Raw genomic sequence first — 16,427 nt, forward strand, 5'->3', positions numbered from 1 at the left:
GATCCAGAACTACACTCCTTTTGGAGAGCTCATGTGATAGGGGAATAATTCTTAGAGAAGGGTTGTATGAGAGAGATAGACATCTAAAATCATCACATCTACTAAAAGAATTTGGAATTGGCATTGTCAAGGGCCAGTGATGGATAGAAAATGAATAGCCAGGGGGTTGATATATAAATATAATCTAAGCCAAGATTTAACTGTGAGCTGTGATCCACTAATGAGCTGTGAAATAAATTTAGTGACTCACACTCTTTAAAAACTTTAAAAATGAACAGAATAGAAAATATCATCATGCAAACCTCATAGAGAAAGCAAACATTGTTTTGTGAAGTTGTATCTCAGTTATTAAATATGTGTACTGAATCAGTATATAAAGTATAGATTGAGGTACAAAAGATCAAAAGCCAAACCAAAATCTATATCAAACAGCAACCCTCACTCCTAGTTTGCAGCAAGGGCCCTGGTGACCTTTTATCTCAGAAGCTCTCCCTAGGCCTGGCATCCCCAGCTACTCCTGGCATCACTTTCTTAGCTGACCTTCTTAGGTTTGTATCTGGTTGGTGCTCTCCACTAAATAGGTCTCAGACATTCTTCCTCTTAGTTCCGTACCCAGTCCCAGCACTTGTTAACTTCCCCAGCACCGCAGGAAGAGAAAACTGGACAAATGACAGTTGTCTGAGTCTCCAAGCCCAACTTTTTCTAGCCCACTGACCAGGAGCGCTAACCCTTGTTTGGTTCCTGAGGCCACTCTTATAGTTGGTCAGAGTCTCTAGCCTGTAGAAGTAGGACTTCCAGTTAGTTATGCTCACCAGGATCCAGTACACCCCAGAGGCTTGTTCTTGAACTGCAGCCTATGGTTACCATCAACTAACTGAAACACAACTGGGTTTTTTTTTTCTCTGTACTCTGGACTGGGGTTCTGAATGCTGCTAGATCTTGTAAGTCACATTGTCTGCAAACTGGACAATATCCCTAATAGCGCCCTCTTGCTATTGACAGACAAACGTTGGGTCTTTTGTGTGAATGAACTGATCTCCAGAGCACAACCCAGCCGTCTGCCTGTCTTCCAGTGTCTCCTTCCACGTGTTTCTCAAGATGCTGTCTGAGGACTACAGCTTTCTACATCAGGTCTGCCCTCTTCATTTCTCCCAACTGTGGATTCTTTCTCTGGAGTCCTGGGCTTATAATATTTGATACCTAATTCCTGATCTTCGGTTTCATTGACTAGTTTAGATGTCTTTTTCATTTGTGGCCTTTGCTCTCTTATCTTTTGAATTTGTCAGACCTTAGAAAGATATCCATAACTACTTTGATGGATTCCCGCCATATTGGGTTGCCAAATTAACAAAAAGAATACTGTGTGAAATTTGAATTTCAGATAAGCAACATATAATATTTGCATGTCAAATACAATATTTGGTATACACTTAAAAATTATTGTTGATCTGGAATTCAAATCTAATTGAGCAATCTATATTTTATTTGTTAACCTTCTACCTATCAATGGTTTCTTGCTGAAGGAATGGCCTTGAGCTCTTTCTTAAGCACTTATCAATAGTTCTGTTGGACCTCACCCCCAAAGCCATAGTTGATTGGATCAGGGATAAATACCTGACCTAAAAGCAGCTAGTCCATAGCCTGAGCTGCGTATTCTGTAAGGTAACCTAGTGTGAAAGTTTTGCATAAGAGGGTTAATAGTGATTAAGTGAACCAACCAGATGTTCTCTCTCAGGGGTTTGAATTTAGTGAGAGAAAGTAAGAATCAGTTGGGAAAAGGAGCACACATCCATCTTTCACTCTTACCACTATGCAAATCTAGCACTGAGCCTTGCTGGAACCAGCCAGGAATTTTGGACCCTGTATCTTGCACCACTGCCTGTCCCTCCAAAATTTTGGCTCTGGACCTTCCAGTTCCCATTGACCTAGTACCTAACCCAGTGCCTGGCACAAGCATAGAGATAAATAGATACACATATGAATGTGTATCTTTCTGGTTGAGGTGGTTTTTTGTATAAGGCAGTAGAAGCCTGGCCTGTGAATTCTGGCTTTGCATCGTCCTGCCTATATAAACTTGGCAAGTTACTCAAATCCTCTAAGCCTCCACTTTTTCCTCTGCAAGATAAGGATGATGGTATATATCTCTTAGCCGGCTGTGAAATTTCAAATAGCAGATGTATGCAAGTCTATACATAATAAGCCCTCTTAAAATGTCTAGTATGTGTGAGTATAAGGAAATTGCATTTTATATGAGGATTGCACTTTATAAGACCTAATGCAAGTAAAAAACAAATTTCATAATGCAAGATTCCTCCTGATAAAAATGGCAGCCATTCATGTTAGCCAGCAGGCAACAGAATAAATAGATTTTCCAATTCACTGGGCTCTCAGACTGAACATTCTGCATTATGAGGCATATTTTAAATTTTCGATATTTGTATTTTCCAAAATTTCAAAAAATGTGTATGATTATGCTTATATTACACAGTTTTTAAATCCACCTCAATCTGTGATTTGGGGGAGAAGAAAAATGGAAAATGCACTTTGGGGTGCAAAATGGGTGATTCTTCATGGTCCTGCACAGCTGCATGTTCCTGCATTGCATTAGCCTCTGGATCTGCTCAGCATTCACTCTGGAATTTTTAAAATGTCATAACAGTGTGCTTTCAAAATAATATGCTCGTGCACCCCCACCCCCAAGTGTGTAATATTGTCAGGATGTTTTATCTGTTGCCATATATCTTGCACATGACGAATCCATTTCCCCAAACAAACCATCACATATGTCCACACTGTCTATAAATTTTGAATCCTGACATCTACACTATCACCCTCTGACGTTTGGATTGGCCGGAGTTGAACATAATTGGGGGGCAATGGTTTTAAAGAATGAAGGCGATGTCAGTCTTTTCTTCCTGATGGGTTCTCTCTGGAGAAAGTGATGTCAGGAGCATGCAAGACTTAACCCTGCTGGAGAAAACCCCAGATGCTCTCTCCAGGGTACCAGGAGATTAAGCAGACCCGATCTGTAAGCTTCCCCTTTCCAGGGGTGATAACAAGGTCACTCTGTACTTAGGCTTGGCTTTATAATAATACATCTGGCATCGATAGAGTTTCCTTCTTGCCAAAGTGCTTGCCTATTTATGATCTCATTTTGCCCTCACAGGAGGAGGAAAGGGATCTGGTTAGGTCAAGCAAACCTGAATTTTTCCTGCTTTGGGGCAGGTTAAGTCACTTCATCTCACTCAGGTTCAGTTTCTTCATCTGCTAAAGGGGTGTCATAACTGTTCTTGGATACTTATGGATGTGTAAGTGCAAATGTGCCTGTGAGTTGAGCAGGGAAGGGCTTTGGGAATCCAAAAAGCCATCAGTAGAAATGTACTGTGATGATAAAAGTCATTTGCATACTCTGGGAGTTGTATTGCTGAAGGGACCTTAGAAATACCACAGTAAAGAGATTTGCAACCTTTTTCTTGGGAAGGCTCACACATGAATCATGGTCACAAGCAGGACACATTGCTTTGGGAGGCTCAGATTTTTGATCTCTCACTTCAAAAGAACCCACACTTCATGTTGAACGCCATTGCTGGTGTTGGCTCTTTCTCCACCCTGTTCTCTCTCACTCAAGAATGCAAGAGAGAGAGAGGTTATTATAAGGTTAAGATTGATCTCACTCTATTTATCTTCATGTAATTTTTTCCCCAAAAATACAAACCCAGGATTCTCATACGTAGCAAAACCCCAATGCAAACTGACTGCAACAGTTTTGCAGAACATCTAGGAGTAAATGCTTCAGTTATGGCTGGATCCAGGAGCTCAGATAGTTTCAGCAGAATTTATACAAGTGATTCCTCCCTAGGTTCTGCTTTTCTTTGCACTGACATTTTCAGACAGTCTCTTCCTGAGTGTGGCTGCTGGCATCTGTAGCTTGTATCCTCAAAGCTTAGTCCTTTCCATGAAAAGAGAACTTTATTTCCCCAATAGTTCCAGCATAAATCCTAGAATTAAGGCTACTTGGAAATGGAAGCACGGGCCACTGTCCCTGAATCAGTCACTGGATTTGGGTTAATGGGTTATGCTGACTGGCTGTATTTTTTTCTCTCTCTATCATGGGGTGATGGAAGTGGGGAGTCTCTATATAGACTAAGAGTCTGGGTGGGATATTCCCTAAAGGAAAATTAAGGGCTGTTACCAGAAACTAGAGTATGGAAGGTGGGTGGGCAAAACTAACAGATCTTCACTACAGTAACCATGATACTTAGACAATTATTAGTAAGAAATTACTTATACTGCACACTACAGTGTAATTTGGGTTCTAATTTTCCAGTGTGTTAGAATAGTACAGTCAGAAATCTCTGATCTAGTTCCTATATAATCCAAGATTTTCCTGATTTTAGTATCACTTGGTAAGTTTGTTATGGGCATAATGAATGGAAGTTTTGTTTATGATTTTGATACCTCTTTAGAGGTTTTCTTAATGTAAGGAGCCAATTCCAGGGTTCTCCTCCCAAATTTTCCAAGACAGAAATTGCCCCTCCAAAGGTTAGGAAGCAGTTTACTAAAGCCTACTTTATATAGATTGCAACTATACCTCTTGCTATGGAAAAGGGGAAGAAAAAAACTTAGAAAATTTAATACCTCTGACTTCCTGCTTTTTCATGACCCAAGGGCAATAGAAGGAAGTGCAAATTTTATCACCTGAATTGAGAAGCAAAGAAATTAACATAGAGAAAACCAGTGTTGTGTAGGTGGCATCCCTAGCTAACTCCACAGCATAATTGAGGCACTTCACAAGACCTACTATTTCTGAAAATCTCTGAAACAGCCAGTGTTTGCCATTAAAGTGCCTTCTTTATGAGTTGTGTGTAGTTTAACTGGATCAAGGCATTATATTGCCTAAAAGGCATAATTAATGCATTTTTTTAGGGGTCAGCTCAATTCAATAGCTACTGAGAACTTAGAGCTAGTGGTTACACTTAGTGTGCTTTTGATTGCAAAGAACAGAAAACCCAGTTCCAATAAGTCTTAAAATATAAAGGGGATTCATGGACAAGCCCAGTGACAAGGTGGCCTTCAGGGAAGGTTTAATCCAAAAGTTCAACAGTGTCACCAAAGACCTAATTTCTTCTCTGTTTCTTTTCAGATTTCCTGGCTGTCTGCTTCACGTAAAGACTGACCACATTATGGCCACCAGATGGTTCCCAGAATGTTGTGAGAGGTAGCTGCTTCCTTGTGTATATCCATTAGGAGAAAAGCAATTGTCCAAAGAGTTTATAAGCAGTTCTTTCCCAGAGAATAGTCTCATGTCTCTCTAGTTAAAACTGGGCCATGTACTGCTTATTCCTAAATCAAACTTTGTGGCCAGGGGAATGGGAACATGCTGGTAAATTAGGACCATGCCTGGCACCATCTTCCCCAGAGCTGGATGGTGCGGGGAGGGTGGGAATCTTGCCTTGAGTGTAGATATATGCACTGTCAACAGAAGGAAGGTGAATAAATGCAAAACTACATCTTGTTGGGAGCTGGATTTTTGTTAATGAGCAGAATGATGCTGAATATTGTAAATATTTGTAAATATAATAAGAGAATGTAATTTCAAAGAGAATTTAAACTTGAGATATGTTGAGTTTCAAGTGCCTACAGAAATTTTGGACAATACTGTTGAGTAGAAAGTAAGTATAAGAACCAGTACTCAGGGCCTCCTTGGTGGCCCAGAGGGTTGAGCACCGCGCTGTGAAGCTGTCCGCAGCCTCTGCAGTGCCTGTTCAATCCCGGCCAGCTGGTGAGGGTCCCACATGGTGCGGCAGACCTCTCCTGTCTCGCCCGCTGCTCCCCTCAGCAGTTTATTTCAGTCAGTCTGCCTGTTCTGTTCCCTGCTCTGTCTCTGGTGAATCCTTTCACCCTCCCTCGCATCTGGCCTGTACCCCAGCTCTTGTATAAACAAACAAACAAACAAACAAACAAACAAATAAATAAATAAATCTTAAAAAAAAAAAAAACAGGACTCAGAAAACTGGGTTTGGGTGGAGTTATAGATAGGGTGGTTAAAATCAAGACAGTGGAGGCTGCTAGGTGCAGGGTGAGTGCCCAGAGGCAATGCTGGGTATATGAGAAGACTCTTAGACACTTACCAAAGTGGGAAAAGGAAGGGGGCCCAGGGAGCTGGAGAAAGTGAGGGGACCACTGTATCAGGAAGATCTAAGGGACAAGCAGCTCGTGAAACAGGGAGGGTTTGTCTCAGAGGCCAAGTGAGAGGAGGCCTCAGCAGAGTCTGTTCAGTTTGGCAGCTGGGAGGTCACTGGTAGGGGTTCTTGCAGAGGGATGTGGTGGACTGAGGAGGGGTCAATGGGGGGGATGGGCATTGAGGGGCCAAGGGGCCTCATCTGCAGAGCCTGCCTCTGAAGGACTAGGGGGGAGTGGGCAGAACTCAGAGAAGAGAGTGAAGTCCATCAGCTTCCTGATAGGGCTTAAAGGGGTTAAGTGCTTTTTCTCTCAGGTCTTTTACCTGCTGGTACTCCTCTCTCTGGACAGAGAAGACAGATGCGGGCATAGGAGGTGGGGACTGGGTTCTACACAGATGCAGTCCACAGGTCAGGGGTAGTGACACCCTAGGGTGCCCATCTACAACATGCCCAGTAGCATTCAACCCCATACAAGCACCTCGCAGACTGCCTAATAGGCGGATTGCTTGCTACACCATCCAGGCCTCCCCCAAACCCTCTCCTTCTCATTTCTATCTTCATCTTGCAATTCAGTCTTCTGTGTCTGAAACACTGACCCATGAGAACGCCTTTGTTTTGGGAGGAGCTGATGTACATTCTTTAATAGGCTTTAACTGTTCCTTCACCTCTTCCATCTTCCCGTCCCAGTGGACTCACAGCCCCACCTCCTTTCTATCTGTTGCAGATGGTGCCTGGGCCAACCCTCTTTCTCACGGCCTTTCCCTGTGGAAAACACCCTGCCCTGGTGGGCAGTGCTGAGGACAAGCTGTGCTGACTGAACCCAGGGCTTCCCCAGCCCAGCATCTTGTCTCTCAACTTCTGCTGTTCAGTTAGCACCTTAGAGAAAAAACCTCAGTGTTTCTGAGGCTTGGCGCAGGGAAGGGAGATGTCACACTTCACAGGAATGCTACAGAGGCCTCTAATCAGCTCCAGAGGCCCTCCTGCTCCTCTGGCCCACCACAGTGCAATGATTTCTCTGCCTCAGACCTGGGCATTTTCTGGAAGCCTGAGCCACTTCTGAAGCACAAGAAGAGGATTCCAGAAAATGCAGGAAGGCCTCAGAGAAGTTGAGGTACTCGGCTGGAGCTAACTAACATAACAGTGTTCGCATTCAGGCAGGTGCTGGGCACTAAATTCTGTAACAGGGGAACTATTAGCATCTTCCAGGAGTCAGGCTCCACCCTTAGTGGAGCATCAGCTGCTTGGGGTTCCCAGTAGCCGGAGAACAGCTTGCTCAATGCTGGCCACAAGAGTAGATTCTTCTGACTTCTTACTCCCTCCTGAGAGAAAAAAAAAAAATCCATCTCCAAAGGCAAGAATTATGCAAATAAAACATTCATAGAATCAGTCAAGTTCATATTCAGCTCCTGGAGGAATAGAGTCAAGGCAACACAAGGAGTCAGTTTGTCTAGGACTGTGTTATCCAATATGGCAGCCACTCACCACCTCTGGTTATTTAAATATAAATTAAGTAAAACTAAATAAAGTGACTCAGTTTTTCAGTCATTTTTGGCCATAGGGGTGCTCTGTGGCAGCAGGATTCTAGAGGCCACCATACTGGACAATGCAAAATTAATATTTTTACTTTGCAAAAAGGTCTATTGGAAAACACTGGTCTACAGTTGAGGAGGCCAACTTCAGAGAATGGGTATTGCTCTGGCTGGGCCTGGAAGGATAGCAGAATTAGATAGAAGAGGAGCAGAGGTGTCTTCCAGGTGAGAGAAACTGAAACTATATGCAGAAGTTAAAATGAACCTGCCGTGTGGATGCAACAGGTAGTGGGGAGGGCCAGCTACATGAGAGAATTCCTTTTGAGGGAAAGGATGGCTTTCACAATTCCCTCCTGTGCTGATGGGCATAGGGAATAGAGGGAGAAGCCCTTCTTCCTCTTACTTATCGCCCCTGTATCCCATTCCTCAAGGTTACTCTACCCCATGGAGGAGAGTTCTAACTGGACTTCAAGCTCCTGGTGTCAGGGGAGTGATAGGCTGGCGTCACAACGCTAATGATGCACTCTCTTTAAAACACTGTCAGGGATGGGCTAGCATGGGAATCCAAACCTGTGACCTGTGACCTCCCTCTCCCTATACCCCGGGTTTCTGGCAGGCTGACCTCCAAACCTCTTGGCAAAGAGGCCTGGGGGAAGTCAGTCCTGCTTGTGAGGCTCAACCATGTTGCGTGCGTAGCAGAGGTCTGTTCCTTCCAGTGGTCTGTTCCTTCCCATGTCTTGTTATGCTGCTCAAGCTTATGGCGAGATCACACTTCATTCTGCTTTTTGTGGACATTCGAATAGTTTGTGATTTGGGGCTGTAATGAAAAGTGCTACAATTGTATGTGCCATTTGGTGAACATATGTGTTCAATGTGCAAACCTAGGAGAGGGTTTTCTGGGTCATTCTTTGCTAGATATTGGAACAAATATTAGAACAGTAATATCCTGTCCTCTTTCTTACAGTGGGGGCAGTGATCCCTGAGGTCCTCCTAAAGCTCACATGGGCAGAACCAGAGCTCCAGATCTGTTGGCACGTATCCAAGGGGTACCAGGAGCCCCCAAACTTGCACTCTGTAAGGGGGTTTGACATTCATGAATATAAAGACAGAAAAAGTAAATTCTTAATGTTAAAGATCTTTAATAGAGTTAGTGTGCATAGAGAGGAAAGAGATGTTATTTTCCCCAATAAGTCACCCAAAGTTACCCATTCCCACGTGGGTAAATGCCTAGCAAAACAAGATTGGCCTGAAGTAGGGCATTGATGCCCAAAAGCTTGTCACAAGTCCAATGCACCGTCTATCAGGAAACCACAGGAAGGAGGTAAAAGGAGCCAGCCAAGTCCGGGACAAAAGGAACAAAAATCAAAGTACAATTCAAGATAACAGCCACCAGTGTCAGCCTCCCCACATGTCTCTCACCCATGTGTCTCTTTCAAATGTCTCTACATGTCTCTCCTCCACGTGTCTACCTCCCAGCAGTACCGGGGTTAGAGACCAGCCAGCAGAAGCAAGAGCTCTCTTCCCTTTAGTCCACCTGCCTTCCGTGTCATACAGCTTCACCTGACCACTCAGCACTGCCCCTCTCGCTCCCAGCAGCTAGTCCAAGGCAGCTGCATTTAAGTGTTAGAGCCAGGACCTCTTCAGTTCACCCTGTTGCTTCTCTGAGAGATCAGTTGCATCCCTTTTCTCTGTACTCTGTGCCAGGCTCCCCCTCCCCCAACACTCCCTCCTCTCTCTGCCCTTCCTCCACCACTCCTTACCTCCCCTGGGGCACAGCTGCATGCAAAGGAACCCACAGTCCTTTAGGGCATTTACAATGTTGTTCTTAACTCAATTTTAATCCACCTCTTTTCTGATGAAGCTCTATTATTCGTATAGTACCTCTATGCCTTTTTGTTCTGAACTCTCACTGTCACTATTGTCCTCCCTAGACCTTCCCTGAATGACACCTATAATCCCCAACACCTTTCATTTTCAACATATTGGTGGGTACCTTCTCTAGGAATACCTGGTGTGGCACTGGTCAGATGGCCCATCACAGGTGTGATAAGGATAACACTGACCACAGCTCCTCCCATTGGCTATCAGGACCTCCTTGGAGGCACAAAGTGCAAGAGTAAGGGTGTCCCAGGTGGGTGCTGGTGTGGATGCCGAAGGACAGGTGGACAGGCTGCAAATCCAGCCGCACAGATAGCTGGCCTGGGCTGGGCTAGGCTCCTGGACCAGGCACTGCCCAGGGCACAAATTGTTCTGTTTAGACTTTGGCAGCTGTGGTTCTCTTGAACCGTGAAGACAGAGGAGGGTTTACTCTTCTGTAAATGTTGGCCTTTTAGTGAGGTCCTTCCTGACAGTTTTAAATAGAATGTACCCTGCCCCACTCCCCATGTCCTGATTTCCCTTCCCTGCTTTTTATTTCTCTGTCGTGCTTATCACCATCTCTAACACTGTTTATTTGTTTTGTGGCTTGTCTTTATACACTAGGAAATAAATCCGGCATGGGCCAGAATTTCTGTTTTCCTTTTCTGCCCTGTCATCACCACCTAGAATGGCACACAGTAGGACCTAAAAAAAAGTTAAATACATGAATGAATCAGAGTTATCTAGAAATGATCACAGTCCTACTTCCTCTCCTTTTTTAGGTTCTCAAACTCAAAAGGGCTGATATTCTAAGCTCCTAATGCTGCATGATACCGCTTAGATATTTTTTTTTGATATTTTTTTTTTTTTTGACAGGATGAGAACAATTTCTCCTTTTCTACCCTATAACACAAAGACTGGGCATGTGAGTTGGGAGGAAGGGAACAGTTTAGCTGGAGGGTAGATCAACTTCAGCTGAAACTGGAACCAAAGATCCCTGAGTTTAATACCCACCTGAGAAGGGGCAGGACTGAGTGAGCTTGAACTCCCCTGTGTGGCTGAGCATAATGCCCAGCATGTGGTGGGCAATTAATAAATATTGCCTGATCCAATCCATCTCATACTGTCTGCTCACTACTCATCCCAATCAATAGAGCTTTGCAAAGAGATGGTGATTTTTCTAACTTTGTACATCTAAACTTGGGGAACCTGAGCTCTGTGGATAGAAAAAAGTCCTGAATACTGAGGGCTGTGTGTGCTGTATTTAATGACAATGAGTGTCTACTATGTACCAGGGACTAGCCCCTGCAGATGTGGGGACCAGGACTGGAACAGTCCCTGACATCAGAGAGCTTGGATTTGTGGAGGCTGCACAGCTGACCCCTGACTTGGTTGACAAGGCACGGAAGGTTTCCTAATGGGAGAGACATTTTCCTGAACCCTGAAGATAAGCACAAGTTAACCAGGTAAAAAAAAAAATATTGGGACAGAGAGGGAGAAGGAGAGTTTGATTTGAGGCACAAAGAAAGGTCCCTTTGAGGAACTGGAAGGTGAGGCAGGAGTCCAGAGAGAGGGCACTGGTGGGATGGAGGGTTGACCAGCATAGCTGCCTAAGGTTTTTAGAATTTCAGAGACTGAAAGTTAACTGCAGTTAACAGTCCCTGCAAACTAGTGATTGTGATGGATGACAAAATCTTGAGAGTATTAATCTATTACATTTTTTCTTTTTATTATTGAACACCCACATGATTCCAGTCCCACCTAACATCAAAGAGAGGAAGAAAGACCTGCTTGGTGCCAAGGTCACACAATAGAAACTTTTTGTCGTATTCTCCATTTAAGAGCAGTTCCTCCTTTGCTCTTCCTGAAGCTGCTACATGACGTCTTTGTGCCAAAGAGCTGGGGGAAGCCGTGGGACAGGCTGTTTTTACAGCTGTGCTGAACTCCAACCCGAGAATTGTGCATCCCACTCCTCTCACACTCAGGAGACTCCAGCGAAAAGGGAAGGATGTAAATCATGCCCTCCCACATGTGTTTTGAGCTCATTTGTCTCTGAGCCTTGCCCAGGGGCCTCTTAAGTTTTACTCTTAAGTACTGAGCCAAAACTGCTGGGGAAGGTGACTTGTTAGCATAACAGTGAGGCCTCCCCTAGCAAATCAGCTTCTTGGTCTGTAGGTGTGCCTTGCTTTTCACAATAAGGGCATTAGCAAAACCTCAGAGGGAAGTGGCCACACGCTGGCCCTGGCTACCACCTCATCTTCTGCAGGAGAAAACTGCTCTTCTCCCAAGTTCAGAGATCTAGATGGTCTCCAAGGGTAACTCCAGATTGGGCAGTCATTTTTATGAGGATGTATAGATACCAGATTTTTAAAATGCCCTGGGAGCTCACCAGTGATAGTAGCGCTAACATTCATTTACTCTGTTCTTCATGTTCCGGACACAGCACTCAGCGCTTTTCTGTGTTCTCTTGAATAGGTCTTTAGAACAGAATCTAGAATCCTTTCTCCCATTTTCCAGATGAGGCTTAGAAAGGAAAAGTAAACCGCTCAAGTTCTCAGGGATAGTAAGGGGCAGAACAGGAGTGCTGGGGTGGCTCTAATGCCCCCAGGGGGCACTTAAGCAGTGACTGGAGAACCAGGCTGTGTAGGGTAAACACTCGCTCTTTTCAGTGCAACCAAATTGCACCTCAATGACTAAAAGCTAGGGGAAAATCGGCTTGTTTGCACACCCCACAGACAAATCCAGGGATAGTGGGTGACAAAGACTTCAGTTTATGGAGTGTTTTCTCCACAGGACCTGTTGGCCTGGGAAGCACCGAGGCCTGTGTATCAGCAGTTAGTGGTTGATGGGAAGTGCTGATGTGCTGCTTTGCAGAACAGACCAGATGCTTCTTTCTGCAAATGGGTAAGACCCTGCTCCTCACACCTGGGAGGGCAGAGTCTCCAAGACTGTGTGCTGTTCCCAGACCTTCCCTTTTGGGGGCATGTGCTCTGAGGCAACACTTGGTCTTGATTTCTTTTTAAAATCTGTAGAGGCCTTTTGGATCTGCTGCTTATTGTGTGAACTTCGCCCAAGGGAGGCCCACAGAGGCCCCGTGGCCTCCTCTTCACTCTCCTTCTTGCAGCACTCTGGCTCTTGTGATTTGATCATCTGCTCCCCTCATAAGCCCTCCACGTCTGTGAAGATCTCAGTTGCCCACCCGTTATTTATCCATCTATATCCACCTTTCTTCTAACCAGGTTAGGTAGAATCTCCCGCAGACAGCAGATGCCCCCCCCGTCCCCATGTATCTCAGTTATTTGGATTACGAGTCCTAAATTCTCTGAAGATTAATGATCAAAAGATCATCAATCCAGCACATCTTCATATTCCTGTTGGTCATTTGTATGTCTTTTTATTTTTAAGATTTATTTATTTATGCATATAAGAATGGGTACAGGCCAGAGGTGCGGGGCGGGGGTGAGAGGACCCACCAGAGACAGAGTGGGGAACAAAACAGGCAGGCTGACTGAAATACACTGCTGAGGGGAGCAGCGGGTGAGTCAGGAGAGGTCTGCTGCGCCATGTGGGTAGCTCCCTGGCCAGGGATCAAACTCATGCTGCAGAAGCTGCGGATAGCTTCATAGCTTGAGTCTTAACCCTTTGTGCCACCAGGGAAGCCCCTCATTTGTATGTCTTTGGGAAAATGTCTATTCATATCCTTTGCCTATTTTCAATTAAAAAAAAAAAAACTGAGTTGTCTAAGCTTCCCAAATCCATTTGAATGGATATAAATATGGACTGGAAAACAGAAGAATATTATTATGCAATAAAACATATGAAGCACTGATACATGGATGAATTTTGAAAACATGATGCTTAATGAAAAAAGCCAGACTCAAAAGGTGATATGTTAAATGATTTCATTTATATAAAATGCTCAGAAGAGGCAAGTCCTTAGTGACAAAAAACACGTAAGTTGTTGCCCAGGTTGGGGAGGATGGGAATGTGATGCTAAAAGATATGAGGTTGGGCCTCCCCGGTGGCGCAGCGGTTGAGCGCTGGGTTGCGAAGCTGCCCGCAGCCTCTGCAGCGCCGGTTCGATCCCCGGCTGCTCCCTGGTCACCGGCGGAGGGTCCCACATGGCGTGCAGACCTCTCCTGCCGCCCGCTGCTCCCCTCAGCAGTGTACTTCGGTCCTTCTGCCTGCTCTGCTCCCCACTCTGGCTCTGGTGAACTCTCTCACCCTCCCACGCTTCTGACTGTACCCAGTGCTTGTATAAATAAATAAATAAATAAATATTTAAAAAAAAAATAATAAAAGATATGAGGTTTCTGTTTGGGGTGATGAAAATATCCTGAAATTAGATAGTGGGTGATGGTTACACAAGTCTGTAGATATACTAAATATATATATATATATATATATATATATATATATGCTAAATAATATATATGTTCTAAAAACCAATTAACTGTACACTTTAAATGGGTATACAATTGTACAGAATATGAATACTACCTCAACAAAATTGTTTTTCAAAAAGAATAATAAGGTGGGCCTCCCTGGTGGCGCAAGCAGTTGAGCGCAGCGCTGTGAAGCTGTCGGCAGCCTCTGCAGTGCGGGTTCGATCCCCACATAGCACTGCAGACCTCTCCTGTCTCGCCTGCTGCTCCCCTCAGCAGTGTACTTAGTCATTCTGCCTGTTCTGTTCCCCCCTCTGTCTCTGGTGAATCCTCTTACCCTCCTGCACATCTGGCCTGTACCCCGGTTCTTGTATAAATAAATAAATCTTTAAAAAAAAAGAATAATAAGGATAGAGCATATTTAAATGAAAGAATGGATGGATTAATGAAAAACAAGTGAATAGAATGTTATATGACTAGCTTAAGTTACTGATGTATCTTTTTAGAGATCCTCATTTTATTCTGAGAAAGGGCTGCTTTTAGCAGGCAAATTATAATTAGGGAAAGGGAGGATTAGCAATCAGAAAAAGCAATTTTCATTCTTGGCAATGGTCCTAAGTACAACATTGTTTTTCTGGGTATTTTTGAAGCTCAGGCAGCCCGTTGCTCGGTTTTTTCAGCTCCATTTGTTTGATTTTGGCTCATTTGAGTTACTAAGAGGACATATTATGGCAAGGGACACTCATGACATCAGCACTAGCAGGGCTGCCAAAATCTGGGGGGCCTTGCCAAACCCACTGAGCTGTCTCCTGCATTGCAAGATCTAAATTGCAAACCATGAAGAGTGGAGGACTTGCTAGTTGGTACTCAGTTTGGGGGGATACTATGTTTCAGTGCCAAAGGTGAAACATTTTGATAAGAAGTGATTTAACACAATTACAAGGGAAACTTTTTTGCAGTCCGAATCCAGGCCAAGCTTTGTGAGATTCTCTAAGAGAAGGAGCCACAAACTGGGACATGGACAGGGGCCTGGAAGGTAATGTTGACACGCCTGCGTGGTCAAGCAGAGGGCACCCTGTCCCATGGCAAGGGAACAGCGTCTGCTCAGCACCTGCAACTTGTTGCTGCTTGGAAGTAAGGATCCCTGCTGCCAAACCAGCCTTGAGATTTTACAAAGCAAATTGAAGATATGGGTTTTTAAACAGTAAACATTTTTCTTTTTAGATGTTGCTATCTAATTAGAATGAAAAATGTAACAACCCACAGAATGGAAGAAAATATTTGCAATTCATGTATCTGATGAGGGCCTTGCATCTAGGATACATAAGGAATACTTATAACTCAATAATAATTTTTTTTAAGTGGGCAAAGGATCTAAACACATACACACACACACCATACATATATATACTCCACACACATATACACATATAGGCCATATATATATACTCATGCACATATATACACATATAGACCACACACACACACACACACACATCCATATATCTCCAATGACAATATACACATGACTAACAAACACAGAAAAACAAAAACAGAAAACAAAAACCGAAAAAAAGCTAAAGATCATTAGCCATCAGGGGAATGCTAATCACAGCTACAATGAGATATGACTTCATATCCACTAGAATGAATTCAGTCAAAAAGAAAGATAGTAATGAATGTTGATGAGAATGTGAAGGAATTAGAACTCTCTTAATGCTGGTGGGAATGTAAAAATGGTGTAGTCATACTGGAAAACAGTCTAACAGTTCCTCGAAAGGTTAAACTTAGAGTGACCACATGACTCAACATTTCCATGCATAGGTGTACACACACACACACACACACACACACACACATGCATATATACCCAGGAGAAATAAAAACATATGTCCACACAAAAACTTGCACACAAATGTTCCTAAGCAGCATTAATCACAATACCCTCAAAGAGAAAGCAACTCAAATGTCCGTCAACTGATGACCTTGATCTCTAAGCCATGCTGCCTCATCCAAAGTCCAGCTTTCAAGGCACGGCCAGTCAGGGATCCTGAGAAGTCAGTATCAGGAGGAGCTGACACACTCTCTCTTCCTTTGCTCACATTCTACAAAAGTCTCTCAATGACTTCTTTCTTTGACAAAGGGATAAAATATGGGGGGAAAGGGATACTCCTAAGAGCAAGAGACAGCTTCCCTAGGCCATTTTTCCTGTAGCATGGGATGGTCTGTGTTTCAGAGGATGCTTACTCTGTATGTTTCTGATTTATTTACACTTAGCACATCAATATGTTGTTTGTGCAAGAACTATTTGATGTCCAAGTAACCCTCTGGGACTCTTAAAGGTTTTCTTTTTCTTTTTTCATTTGAACCAGAGCACTGAACTTTGCCAAAAGTAAATGGAACTCAGATATCAAAGGTCTGAGTTCAGTTTTTATTGAATACAAAGGGTGAGTGGATTCTGAATTCAGCCAAAT

At 43.8% G+C, this 16,427-nt stretch overlaps 1 long non-coding RNA gene across 12 annotated transcripts in view; it reads left to right on the forward strand.

Annotated features, from left to right (window-relative positions):
- Window positions 1-15,178, forward strand: part of LOC119233423 (uncharacterized) — a 70,311-nt gene extending 55,133 nt beyond the window's left edge. For 6 of the 12 annotated variants that reach the window (XR_008549877.1, XR_008549879.1, XR_005122389.2 and 3 more), the window contains 3 exons: window positions 1,003-1,131; window positions 5,144-5,218; window positions 6,907-12,867. This is a non-coding gene — a long non-coding RNA (uncharacterized LOC119233423). Of the gene's footprint in view, window positions 1-1,002; window positions 1,132-5,143; window positions 5,219-6,906; window positions 12,868-14,912 lie in introns of those variants that run through there. The other 6 variants (XR_008549886.1, XR_005122394.2, XR_008549878.1 and 3 more) reach the window with 5 other exon arrangements.
- The last annotated feature ends 1,249 nt before the right edge of the window (window positions 15,179-16,427 follow it).

Source organism: Talpa occidentalis, unplaced genomic scaffold, assembly GCF_014898055.3.
Source record: "Talpa occidentalis isolate TD23 unplaced genomic scaffold, MPIMG_talOcc4v2.1 talOcc4.8, whole genome shotgun sequence".
NCBI classification, from domain to species: Eukaryota; Metazoa; Chordata; class Mammalia; order Eulipotyphla; family Talpidae; genus Talpa; species Talpa occidentalis.